Source organism: Heteronotia binoei, chromosome 1 (assembly GCF_032191835.1).
Source record: "Heteronotia binoei isolate CCM8104 ecotype False Entrance Well chromosome 1, APGP_CSIRO_Hbin_v1, whole genome shotgun sequence".
NCBI lineage: Eukaryota > Metazoa > Chordata > Lepidosauria > Squamata > Gekkonidae > Heteronotia > Heteronotia binoei.
The window spans coordinates 177,963,101-177,976,817 of NC_083223.1; the positions used below are offsets into that span (position 1 = coordinate 177,963,101).

General features: G+C 43.6%; 1 protein-coding gene across 1 annotated transcript in view; it reads left to right on the forward strand.

Annotated features, from left to right (window-relative positions):
- Positions 1-459: 459 nt before the first annotated feature.
- SLC29A1 (solute carrier family 29 member 1 (Augustine blood group)) overlaps positions 460-13,717 on the forward strand; it is a 79,972-nt gene continuing 66,714 nt past the window's right edge. Inside the window, exon 1 of the mRNA XM_060244698.1 lies at positions 460-701. The gene's annotated coding sequence lies outside the window, so the exon portion shown is untranslated. The remainder of the gene's footprint in view (positions 702-13,717) is intronic.

Consider the following 13,717-nt stretch of genomic DNA (forward strand, 5'->3'; position numbering starts at 1 on the left):
CCCACTTTGTAGTCTGGGATCCTGAGTGGCAGTAGTGACCCTGGCGCAGGAATCTAGAGCACTTTGAGGGGGAAGCAAAGAAGTGCCAGGCAGATAAATGAGATGAGAAATTGTGCCAAGGAGGGTGGGGGGATCTTCCTTGGAAGGACAGGAGCGCCCAGAGGGCGTCAAGAAGACTCCGATGCTGCAGTATCAGTCACGCCTCTATGCATGGGACCTGCTTCCAGAAAGACATTTACGACTGAGGTACAAGGTAGCGTGGAGATGACCAGTGGGATCCCAGGCATTTTATTCAAAAGCAAAGAAAGTCCCAAGTTCTCACGTGTGCGTGTAGCCTTACTTTCAGTCCAGCTCAATCAGGGAATACGTGCCAAATGCTCCTGCGCGGCTACACAATGCGCTTCTTTGCTGGCGTCTACCCACAACCCGAAATAGTAGGCGGGGCCTCAGAGCTGTCCCGGGCACGCGAGAAGGCCGGTTGCCAAGTAAGGGCTGGGAGGCGGAGGCGGCTGCTTCCTGACTAAGCCAAGCTGCATGAATGGTCGGCGAGACAGGCAGTGGGAGGGGCCATGCGGCTGCGGGGCGGGAAGGTGGAGCTGACTCGGCACCGGGCGTTGTAAATGAATGCCCACGAGGCAGTTGTGAAACCGGAGAAGGAAAAGCTGCTCGTGGGGGCAACGGCACAGAAGCAGGCGGAGCAGGTGGGTGAGGCTGGCGCCGGGCATGGGAGTACTGCTGAAGGTTTTCGAGGGGGGGGGGCGCGCTGGAAGACAGCGGAGCGGCCGGGCAGAGAGCAAAGTGGTTATGAGCAATGTTCCCTCTAAGCTGTAGAGTATTGTGAGCAAAAATTCTACTTTGTGAGCTACTGGGCATTAAAGTTGTGAGCTACTGCATAAATTATTGTGCTCTGGGACCATTTTTCCTGTGCTAAGACAAAAATGTGTGAACTGGAGGCTAAAAAAATGTACGCTAGCTCACGCTAACTCAGCTTAGAGGGAACACTGGTTATGAGCCATGTGCTGTTGAGAGCAGCTTTCCTCTCTGTGCTGACAAAGGGAGAGCGTGTCTTGCGGAGCAAATAGCCGACCCGGCGGCTTGTCGGGACGGTTCCCGCGCGCGGGAGGACTTGCGGGGGGAGGGAGAGGCTTCCCTTTTGGCGCCTTCCTGTGCCTGGAGTTCTGATGCCAGCTGGCGCCCCAGCCCTTGGTGCGTCTCCAACCTCTCTGGTAGGCAGGTCGAGTGGCCTGCCTGAGGATGCGCTGTGCCTGAGGATGCTGCGGCCAAGCGGACTTTCTGCAAGTCGACCTTAAATGCGGCTGGGGAGCATCGGGCCGCTGGTCGTTTGTGAGCGGGCGGTTGTTGCCTACACCAAGAAGAGGGGATAGAGTTTCAGCTATTTTTGCAGGCGGTTTTCATTTCTGAATTTATAACTTGGCGCCTAGCGATGCCAGAGTGTGACTGTTGGTTGAAAGCCAGAGGGCAGGCGGCTCCGGAAGAGGGAGGTGCAGCTCTGGCTTTGTTTTGGGGGTTTTGCTCCTCTTTTAGAACAGTGGAGGCAAAGCCTCCCTCCACTACCACTTGCATTGTGGAAATTTAAGAGCATCAACTAACGAAAAAGGGTCGTTTCTCCTGTTATGCATTCCCTTATTGTAAGTTACTCAGGTGTAAGAAATAGCCTGAAACCACCATGTGAAATGTGTGTGAGCTGCCTACTGTAGAAAATTCTACAAGTATATCAAATAGATCCAGGTGGGCAGCCGTGTTGGTCTGAAGCAATAGAACAGAGTTGGAGTCCAGTAGCACTCAAAACCTTACATTCTCAATAAAACTTTGTTGTTCTTAAAGGTGCTACTGAACTCCAACTTCGTATATAGAATAGTTGCCACACAACAGTATTATTTTGGGAGGTATCTGATGAAGGGAGCTTTGATTGGAAAGCTTACACCTTGAAAATCTTGGTGGTACTGGACTCAAATCTGGTTCTGAAAAATACTGTATCAGAAGAAGTATTTTATGAAATTTCCAGTGCTGTTAAATTGATGGTTGCAGATTTACACATGCAGATTGTAACTTGATCTAGCAGTTGTCACACAGAATGCTTGTATAATTTTGAGTGTCATTCAGTTTTCTCAGGAAATGAGTAACTTGAAAAGTTTACTGAAAATGCTGAATGACTAGGTGACATTCATTAGGACACTGCTCTCTCATTTCTAAGACCTCTATATCAGCTTCTTTAACAGCTTTTCTTTATATCCATGAGGAGAAATCTCAGAGGGCGAGCTGTGTTATTTGATTTTATTTCTATTTAAAGTCTGTCTTCCTCAGTGAAACTCAAGGCAGATTACACAGTGTAGCTCCATATAATCAACAAAACATGCCATCCTGTTGCATGGGCAATGCAATATGATTAGCTCTGCAGAAATCTGAGGAAGCAGTAATCTGAAACAGAGTTGAAACAAAACTTAAGTATTTACATGACTTGTTTAGCAGTGTAGAAATTATGTAGAATCATATGTACAGCAAGAGATAGTACATACTATACACAGTAGTACAGTTCATATACCCTGGAAAATGTCAGTCTTTAAGATGCTGCTGAACTAGAATGTGTTATAGCAAAAACCAAAAGAAGTTGTGAGGCACCTTACATTTCTTTCCATGCACATTAGACATGTTATAAATAAATACACTTGCCTTCCTACTAAAACTGATTCTCCATTTTTGAGGTCTCTGCTTTTATTAGCTTTTGAGCAACCCCCCCTCCTTTTTGTAGATGTATATTTTCTCTACCCTTGTAACACGTGGTGCTAAATATAGCAAAATGGAATAGAACAATTATTTGTCTTGTGCTTTTGCAGTTGCTCATAAACCTCTGGGCAGCAAGCTTTGGGAGTGTTCCAGTAGTGAAACTCGAGTAGGTAAAAGAGTGAAGGAAGTGAAGACTGAGAATAAGGAAGTAACATACTGAGAATAAGGCCCATTGTGGGGGGAAATATAGTGGGCTCTAGAAAGAGGCTCCAGGCGAGTGAAAAAGAAGAGATTGGATTTATACTCTGCCCTTCACTACTTGAAGGTGTCTCAGAGTGTCTTACAATCTCCTTCCCTTCCCCACAAAAGACACCCTGTGAGGTAGGTGGGGCTGAGAGAGCTCTCACAGAACTGCTCTTGAGCAGAACAGCTCTGAGGGAATTTGTGGCTGATCCAAGGTCACATCAGCAGGTGCATGTGGAGGTGTGGGGAATCAAACCTGATTCTCCCCAGATAAGAGTCAGTGCACTTAACCATTACATCAAACCTGGCTCACACCCTTGCTGTCTTCCCACCAACTCCACAGCTGAAGCATGCTGGCTTCCCCCACCCACGTGTGTATGTGTCGTCTCTGTGTCTGTGGTGGCTCAAAGCCTTGAAATAGGCACAGAATTGAGAGAAGGAAGAATAATTATTGGGGGTTCTGGGGGGAGCATGATGACAGTCACACAGATGCTGAAGTGCGGTATTCCTTTTGTTTGCACTGGATTGTTGCCACCTTTTCCAGTCATATTCAGACCTTGTGGTGTTTAGCATCAGTGTGAGTTTATGGCATGATCTGTCTTTTTTTGGCCTGGCATGGTTGTGTTATGGTATACCATAGAGTTGCACCCCGAAGGCATTTTCACCAGGGGAGCTGATCTCTGCCATCTGGAGAACTGTTGCAATTCTGAGTGATCTCCAGCCCTCACCTGGAGACTGGCAAACATGGTTCTCCAGGGAGAAATGGCTGGTTTGGAGGGTGGAGTCTATTGTACCTATTTAAGGCCCTCCACCCCCTCCTCAGGCTCCACTCCTCAAATCTCCAGTAATTTCCCAATCTGGGGTTGGCAACCTTATCTCCTTTTCAGGCAGATAAGGCTTTTCAGGCTATCAACCAACATTTGTTGACCATCTCCCCCCCCCCCCCCCCCCCCCGAGTTCAGCTTCCCAGTGGTTCTACCTAGGAAAAGTGCAGTCTTTCTCAAAAGTGGGGACCAAAACAGCTGACATCATTCTCTTCTCTCCCTTTTGATCTTCACAGCAAACCTGTGAGGTAGGTTAGGCTAAATCTCTGTGACTTGTCCAAATCAGCCAGCCAGCTTCCACAGCAAAAATCTGGGTCTGGCAGACCCTGCTCTTAAGCACTAACTGGTATGTCACACTGGCTGTTATAGGGGGGTTGCTGCTGAACAGTAGGAAGCAGCTAGGTCTAGAGTAGCCAACCTCCAGGTGGAGCCTGACAATCTCCTGGTATCACAACTGAACTCCAGACAACAGATCTGTCTTCCCCTGGAGAAAACAACTGCACTGGAGGGTGGACTCTGTGGCATTATATTCAACTGAGGCCTTTTCCTTCTCCAAATTCAGGCTGTCTTAGACTCCACCACAAAAACTTCAAGAATTTCTCACTAACCTGAGCTGGCAGCCCTAGGCAGAGGACTGGGCCCAATGAGATCTCCTTTAAAGGCCCTGTTACTGACAAAACCTAGCTGGCTTCTATTGACAGAAGCAATCTTGGTTGCCTAGGAACAGGCACTGCCTAACAGCTTCCCCAGTGGCCCTGCAGGCGGGAGAGAGGAACAAACTGAACCAATGGGAGGTAAGTAGAGTTGACTGGCGGAAGACGTACGAAAGGCTGTTGTGATACACACCACAGCCAATGGGAGAGCTGGAAAATGGCAGCACTCAAGGCTTTTATATAGATAGGATAGGATGCGTCCCTCTCCCCCCCTCTTCCTACTAGGCTTCTTTGGAAACCTGATTTTACTGTCAGTTCTGACCCTTCTGGTGACACTATTTCTCTTCCATAAGCATGAGAAATCATAGCTCCAGTGCAATGTCATGACTAATGAAAAAACCCACACTGTATATTCAGTAAGACAGTATGGAAAATATTGCATGTGAAATGGATGTTCTATCTAATTTCCTCTGAGAAGATGTAGCTGTTACTTTGAATCTTGAAATTATCCTATTAAAAGCTAATTTCTTTGAGATGTGCAGAAATAACGCTGTATCCTTTAAAGCAACTAAATTAAATCCAGTCCAGCAGTAAAGAGCAAATTCTATAGCAACAGAAACATATCTGAGGTCCATTTTATGGATATTTTAATACCCCTGGCTTGTATAATGGTGTCACAAGCAGGGGACCCTGGAGGGCCTTCCACTGACTGCCACCACTCTGGCAAGGGTCTGTTGGAAAGGCCCAGAGCACCCACCCCCAACCCCTGTCTTCTTTCTTAACAAAGCACCTATCCGGACCGTGACTGAAGAGAGGACCCAGGCAGTATAACAACAACAGGTTTATTATATGTGCTCAAAAAGAAACAAGTGGGATGTAGAAACTTTTAATACAAGAGTGAATATGAAAACAGTAAAGGTGGCACAAACCAGAAATAAAAGCTCTGATGCAACTAGCTATACGCTCCTTTCATCAATGCCAGCAGACTCACCACTCCTTGGGTGTGGGAACCCTCCTGCTGCAGCCTTTCCAAAGAGAACCCTCCTGACTGCAGGCTCCCCAGAGAGAACATTTCCCTGTCTCTGGCTTGGCCTTTTCTTCTTTCTTCTCCAGTCCACCCCTCTGCACTTCATGGGGCAAGTTTTCCCTCCTAAACTTTTGCCCAACCAGTCAGAGGAACAGAAGGGATCCTGGGAAATGTGGGCCCTGTAGCTACTTTAATGAGGCTTTCCTGGAGCCTGTAGGTGTCACTTGGCCTAGGATCATGACAAATGGGTTCTTTTGTTTTTTATCAATAATTTATATTGATTTTATTTATGAGCCACCTCAAGCAGGACTCTGGATAGGCAGCATAAAAACATTCTAAATGACCAATTCGGCAGTGGAGTGTGACAACCAAAATACAGCTCTTTTCCTCTGGCAGCTTACAGTATAAATTTAAAGAAAGGCAGAGAGGATCCTTGCTCCATTCTCAGCTCAGTAGAAAATCTCCCATTTTTGAGGATAGGAAGTTCTTCTGTCTCTTACAATAAAAACAGACATGCAGGTAATTCTGCTGGCAACCCAGTTACAATGTTCAGGTATCCTTTTCATCATAAGAACACTGGAAATGCATACTACAGGAAAGTGTAGTTGATCTCAGCTGCCTAGTGTGTGTTCCTGTATCAGGTATACCTGATGTGTGAAAGTGTAGTTGCGTATAATGTGTGACAAGCAGCAATTTGTTCTGCACGTACTACAGTAACATTTAAGACTTGGGCAACCACTGCTCTTTTCTGTCAATTTGTGCATTTTGGAGTTGTGGCCAGTTGCTCTGTGCCAGTCTTGAGTTTCCTGCTGCCAGAGCTGTACTACTCTCTCCTCCTACTCATTATTTGCCGCATAATAGTTTTGCCACTAGTGTGCCAGGCAGGCTTGGAAACAGCAGCCACAGAAGATGAGGGGGCTGGGGGTAGAAAAAGAACAAGATGTTACAGAGATATTGAAATCCATGAGTCACAGGTTCCCTGGAACACGTATTTCCATGTGGTGACTGTTCAGCTCTCTCATAGCTTTTCACAATCTGAAAAGTGATCAGCTGGAATAACTACAGAGAAGGAAACTAGTGGTCATTTTATGAGAAACCTGAGATCCAGCTTGAAACTGCGTCTTTGTTATCTACAGTCATATTGTGATGATGTAATGCTAGGGAATTACTGAACCAAGGGATTCCTAGGGATTTGTCATTACTATTGTTTTCTTGGGGCTGTGCGCAATATAGAAATAGCTCTGCCCTCCAAGCAGCATTCTTAAAATGTTTTTCTGATTTTTATCTCTCACAGTTGACTTCATGTATCTCCAGTTCCTCCAAATAGAAAGGCATACTTCCCACTAAAGTAACACCAGATTTGCACCATCATACTTATTCTCATACTTTTTTTGTTTGTTGTTAATTTGAATTCCACCCTTTCCCGCAAGCGGGCTCAGGGTGGATAGCAACAAAAGTTAAAATAATTAAAACTACAAGTTAAACCATAAAATACAATAAAACAAATAGCATATATGTCACAGGTGGTGGTTTCCATTGGGTGCATTCTATATATCAGTACAGCAGTAGGCCCAAAGATGGAATAATAGATTAAGATAAGATAATATAGTTTCATGACAAGTAAGGGAGGCCAAGCAGGAAATAAGGATGTTCACTGCCTCAATCGAAGGCCTGGTGGAATAGCTCCATCTTGCAGGCCTTATGAAATGGCATCAAATCGGGTAGGGCCCGGATATCCACAGGGAGCTGATTCCACCAGGCTGGGGCCAAGGCCAAAAAGGCCCTGGCCCTGGTCAAGGCAAGTTGAACATCCTTCGGGTCAGGGACAGTCACTTCGGGCTGCGAAGTGGAATGCAGTGATCTCTGGGGCACATACTGGGAGAGGCAGTCCTGCAGGTATGTCAGTCCAAGGCTGTGTAAGGCATCAGATGTAGTGTGCCCCAAACAAGGAGAAAGAAGAAAGGATAATAAAGTAGCCAGGATTAGCTTTAGCAGGAAATGAAAGAGGAATTTAATTAATTTTCAGTCATCATAAGTGATGTTTGAGAACCTGTTACACATTCTGAAGGATAAAATGTTAATGCTTTTCTTGGAATATGGTTTAATTTGTATATTGCACATTCAAATATTCTCCCATAAAACCACATTTCCATATAGAACACGAGCCTATCAAGGAGCAAGTACATTGAACCCTTCTCCCTAACAAATTATTTTCTAGTGCAGACACTTTAAAATGGTGGACAATTCACATACAATCCCCATCTTCCCCAGTGCACCTGAACAGGTTCATTTAATTACCACGCAGTTCTGCCAATTATATAAATTGGAGGAAGAAGTCAGCCCACCTGGAAAACAAGTTTTTAAAAAGTGGGGCATGTTCAGTGCTCTGGCTCTACTTGAGAAGCATGTCAGCATCTTCAGATCCTTGTTCAGCAGGTCAGTGTTTTTAAGTGTTGGTTTCCCACTCTTCAAAAAGGGTGGCATACAATGGCATCTGTAATCCTGGTGAATACAGGGATTCTTAGTATTTCTATTGGAATGAACATGTGTTTTCACTTGTGCATGAGAGCTGTTACGTTCAGGAACACGATTTAAATGATTATAAAATGGGATACTTCTAAATGCAAAGTTTTTATTGAGTGATATTACCCCTAAAGTTCCTACAAATTTACAAGATTTGATATATAAGAATTATGGGCATGATGGTGTATGCTAAATATTGCAAAATGCCTTACAAACAATAATTGTTTTATAAAATCTGGGATTTTTATCACAGGCCTTGAAAAATTTATATGGCTCCAAAAGCCAGCTCAGAAATTCAGGAGTCAAATTCTTATGTTAGCCATCCGGGTTATATATGATAATAATTTCTAATTATTGTTACCACAAAAAAATACTTGGCACTACAATGACATTTCTAGGCACTGTGGTGATCTGGTGCCTGGAATTTGTAGAGCCTTTAGTTGACCCTTGACTTTCAATGAGCAAGGAGGAGGAAGCAAATTTTGATAGTCTGATAACACTCTGAGGTTGTCTGCTCTGGATCCCTTGATATAATTTATTTATCTCTCAACATATTTTAACATCAGTGTTTGTATTAAAATCAAACTAATTCAACTGTTGATTCTAGATCAAACTAATTTAAATGTTGATTCTAGCTCAAACTAATTCAAATGTTGATTCTAGATTATCTCTTTCTCCAAGACCCAAGGGATCCAAAGCAGCTTACAAAAATGCCAAAATATAGTTTAAATAAACAATTGTAACCTGCAAAAGACCATTTAAGTAAGCAAATAAAAAAAACCCACCATGAAACTATATTCTGGCAAGGTCCTGATTCACAGAACTGGATCATGCTTGCCAGGGTGTGAGCTAAGAGCCAAGAACCAAGAGTACTTTGGCTTTTGCCAAAAGGCTCCCACTTATGGCTACACCCTGGTTGAAGACCTGCAGACAGAACTACAACAAACTAAGCCCAGCTGTTATTCAATTTCTGCTAACATGTTGTTCCCACTCCCTCCCTTCTGCTCAACATATAGGTAGATTGTTAACTACCTGACTGATGTGTAGATGTCAGCAATTTCTACAATAAAAACACTTTCTGTGTTAATTGGTATAGAATAAAAAGGCATGATCTTAAAGGGCCTCCATTATAGAAGATCATAGGTGTACAGATGGGCCATAGGTTTGGTTATAACCTAGAGTTAGGTTCTTCTTCTGCAATACTGCACTGCTGCCTGACCCCCAGTACTGTAATGTGTGTAAGAATTTGTGCTTGGTTTTTTGCATGTTTGTCCAAAAGATTGGCCATTATTGTATGATATAATGCACATTGTTATAGCTACAACTGGACATTAGCATTGGAGCCAAAACTATGTATACCAGAGCCACATGTGCCTCTTTCACACATATTATGTGGCTCTCGAAGTCCCCTACCAGTCAGCCAGCTTGGAGAAGGCATTTGTCTCGTGAAATCACTTCTCAAAACCAACTGGCAGCTTGAAGAATGCATTTAAAGTTGCTTTCTTTCTACCTCCCATCTATTTGCTTTCTTTCCACCTTTCCATCCTTCCTTTCTTGTAGCTGTCAAATATCTGATGTTCATGTCTTGTGACTCTCAAACATCTGACATTTATTCTATGTGACTCTTATGTTAGGCAAGTTTGACCACCCCTGGTGTATACATAGACTTTGGTGCTGCAGGTCTTTTCAACATAAGGGTTGGTCACCCTAGAACAGTAATCAGTGTGTTTTCTAGTGCCCCCTTCTTCTCCATAGCAAAGAGCCATTCCTGGCTTTCCTCTTACCTCATTGGAGTAAGAGGCCAGAATGCTTCAGAAGAGCCCAGGAAGCATCATCATTGTGTGTGCAAGGAAAACCCATTCAGAAATAGATACTTAAACTTAGAATCTCCTAACATTTTGTGGTTGGCTCCAACACCTAATGGCAGTCATTTTAAGGTGGTGTCCATTTCCTTTTCTCAATATTCCAAAAGCATACACAGACTCAACTAATCTGGGAATCCCTGCTCCAGGTGGCAGAGAAGTGCAGTAAGCTAGATAATATTAACCTGGGATGGGTTACCTACATGCAGCAGCATCTTAAATAAGCCTTCTCATGTGCTACAACATGTACTAGCCTGCAAGATGTACAGACTCTACCTGGATACATATGGGGAATGCTGATAATTTGATATATTGGCAGATGTCCCTAGAATGCTGATTGTGATTAGTATTTTGTCCAGATCCTCATCTTCCCTGGCCTGTTTCCTTGCTGAATCCCATGCAATAAATCTGAGGACATGTCAGAGCTTTTTGCATGCAACTAATTGTTCCTAATGTCTTTTGTTAATCTTTTAAAAAGGTAAAGGTAGTCCTCTGTGCAAGCACCAGTCGTTTACAACTCTGGGGTGACGTAGCTTTCACAGCATTTTCACGGCAGACTTTTTATGGGGTGGTTTGCCTTTGCCTTCCCCAGTCATCTACATTTCCCCCCCAGCAAGCTGGGTACTCATTTTACCAACCTCAGAAGGATGGAAGGCTGAGTCAACCTGGAGCTGGCTACCTGAACCCAGCTTCTGCTGAAATCAAACTCGGGTCGTGAGCATAGGGCTCCGACTGCAGTACTGCAGCTTTACCACTCTGCGCCGCGGGGCTCTTTTGTTAACCTTACATGAAAACTAATCTACATGATCAAATTCAGAGGAAGAACGTGTAGACCAGCGGTGACGAACATTACGTCCATGGGATGGAAGTGGCCCATGCAGGACTCAAATTTGTGTGTTCCCCCCCGCCCGAGCAACTTCCTTCTCCTGCATCCTCTTCCAGGGCTGCTGCTGCATGCTAGCTTGCTTTTCCCACCAGCTCCCTAGTGACTCTTTGCTTCCTTCCTCTTGCTTCCCTTTCCCTCCCTCCCTCACACACACATGCACACAGAGAGTTCCATGGCTGCTTCCTGCAGGAGAGATGCAAAGACAAGCCTCTTTCTCTCTCCCTCTTCTGCTTCCTTCTCTGGGGTTGCACCTCATCTTTTGGAGAGGAAGTGAGGGGGAGAAAAGAGAAAAGTTGGAGTCTTTGGCAGCTTCCAGACCAACGTTTTATTCTGGGTATAAGCTTTTGTGTACAAGCGCACTTCTTCAGAGGGTGGGTATATTGAGAAATGTACATTGAGGAAATTATTTTGGCTTATTCTGAAAAGTTTTTTAAAAATTGGATTTTTCTGTTCCTATCTGAATTTATTTTCTTTCAAAAAGACCCTGATTAGGAATTGGACCATCTTGGAGAGTGGGGTGATTTCAGAAGCCAAATTATTAAAGCACGCATTGGTAAGGAGACAGGAAAACTAGCTCTCAGTTTAGTCCTGGAGAATGCGTTGTCTTGAGCTTCATTATCAATTGCAATTCAGCAGTCTCTCTTTCTATTCCCCCTTAGAAATTCCTTTGTAAGAGCACTGCCGCTCTTAGGACAGCAACTGAATGTTGTGGTTTCTAATGTCCATTTATTCTTTGTACCCTCCTGGAATCTTTCTGGATGGAATTTGAGACTTAGGTTTCCTGTCTCATTACCAGTGCTGGTATCTCCACGCCTAGTACCCCTCTGCATATCACATCTAATCCAATCAAATCTGCTATTATCATTCACCTGTTATTGCTATTTGACATCTGAAATCACCTTTATAAAGTTTATATCTCTGGTACCTTGTGTTATGGCATGCATGGCCCGGCCCAACAAAGTGGCATTTATGTCAGATCCAGCCCTTGTAACAAATGAGTTTGACACCTCTAATAGACTATAGTATAGGTGAAATAAAAGCTATTTGAATGGGAAGAATTAGGATCTACAACAGGTGTAGCTCCCAACAAAATCTGGTCACAAACCTCTTGTCAGTGCTTTATTTAAAAAATGAAGAGTGCCTGATCTTAGTTCTGGCATGAATTCCCTTATCTCCAGTTCTAGGTATATGGAGTAGGTTGTGTTCACTCAGTTATAACAGAAAAAAAATCTTTGTCTAAGTGTGCTTAAATATACCTAGTCAGTGTTGTGCTCTGTGGACTACTTTCCTCATATTGACCTTATGCCTAAGATAGTCATATCTCCACTCCTGAACAAAAGACAGTTCCTGGACTGCTGGGGCCCATGCTGGGGCAGACCAATAGCTAATCTAGTTCAGTATCCTGCTTCCAGCAGTAGCCAGTGACATGCTGTGGACTGCTTGGTAGCAGCATCAAAGCACAAGGCAGCCAGTGATACAGATACCTCAAGTGGCACAGGTACAAGGGATTGTTGCTATCCTGGATGACAGGAGGAAGATCTATGAACTTGATAGTTTGTACTGTAATACAGGAATGGTAACATCTTATACTTGACCTATGGCATCCTTGCCAGATACAGATATTCTTTTGGATCTTTATATTTTGACATGCTGTTCCAGTTAAATCTAGGCAGCTGCACCCAACACTGAAATCCTCTTAGCATCAAAGTTCTTCATCTCCATAGGGATCCCATGCTGCAGACATTCCAATTAATGGTACCTAGCCAGCTTTTAAGATCACACCTACACCAAAAGTTTCTGGGAGGAGCCGGTTTCTGAGGATGGTTGCGGGAACAAGTTCTTGGTCCAACAAGCTTTGCTTCCTTTTGGAATTACTGAAAGGAGAGCCAGTCTATAATCTTGAGACAAAGCAAGAGAAGAAGTTGATCATTGTCAACTTTGATAAAAAGAGCAGTGATTTCTCTGGTCAGTGGAGTTTTGAGACTCAAGGATTATGATGAGTGGATAGCCTCCCCAATAGCCTCATCTTGTTCTAGCTGTAGAATCATGTTACTTTGGAGATGAGTTTCTGCCATTTCTTGCATCTGAAACCAAGACTAGGTTTATCCCAGTTTGTGTTACATCCAGTTGATGAGCTGCCTATCCGTTGTAAATTACATGAAAACTGTCTTTGGAAATTTACTCCCACTTAAATTATATTATCTCATAAGCACCTGTAATAAATTTTACTGCTGTTGATTGTTAGAGTTCATGGGTGGGGGGGGGAGGCCTTATTTACAAAAGAGACAATACATGGACACAAGAGTGTTAAACTGTCAGGATGTTGCAAGAGCTGGCTGTGGAAATCTGTTAAAGCTGGCTTTCCTCCCAATTCATAACGTGTTGTCCTGCCCTGCTTTGATACTGAGGGAAAAATTCACTGGCAGTTCTTTTCCAGATAGTTTGTTGAGCTGATTGAGTATCCAAGCCACATATACTCATTGAAAATCCAAAAGCAATTTGTGCAAGTGCTTGAATCTCAGCCGTACTGCAATTTTATGTTGCTTCCTTTTTTAAAACAAAACTGGAGCTGTTTCAGTAGAAACTTGATTATAATTACCAGCTGTTCAGCTGTTGGTCTTTGCTTATATACTGTTTGAAGAACAGTCAGGCTCCACTCCAAAGGTGGCTGAGTTAACTAATCAGCAAAAGGATGAACAGATTTCTGATTACACAGCTGGAAATGTATCATTTTTAATGAGCACCCTTCTAGTATTTCTGGATGCAGACACGACCTTAGTTTGTAGACTCAGAGGCTTTCAGCTTTCACCCAGGTATTTCTGGGCTAGTACACCATATTGTTTTCTAGCTCTGGAGTACTCACATAATGGTACTTATCTTTAACAAATATTGCCTTTTGTATAGATAATTGAATTGAAACCATATTAAGAGCAAAAGAGAAGGAAGGATTTATG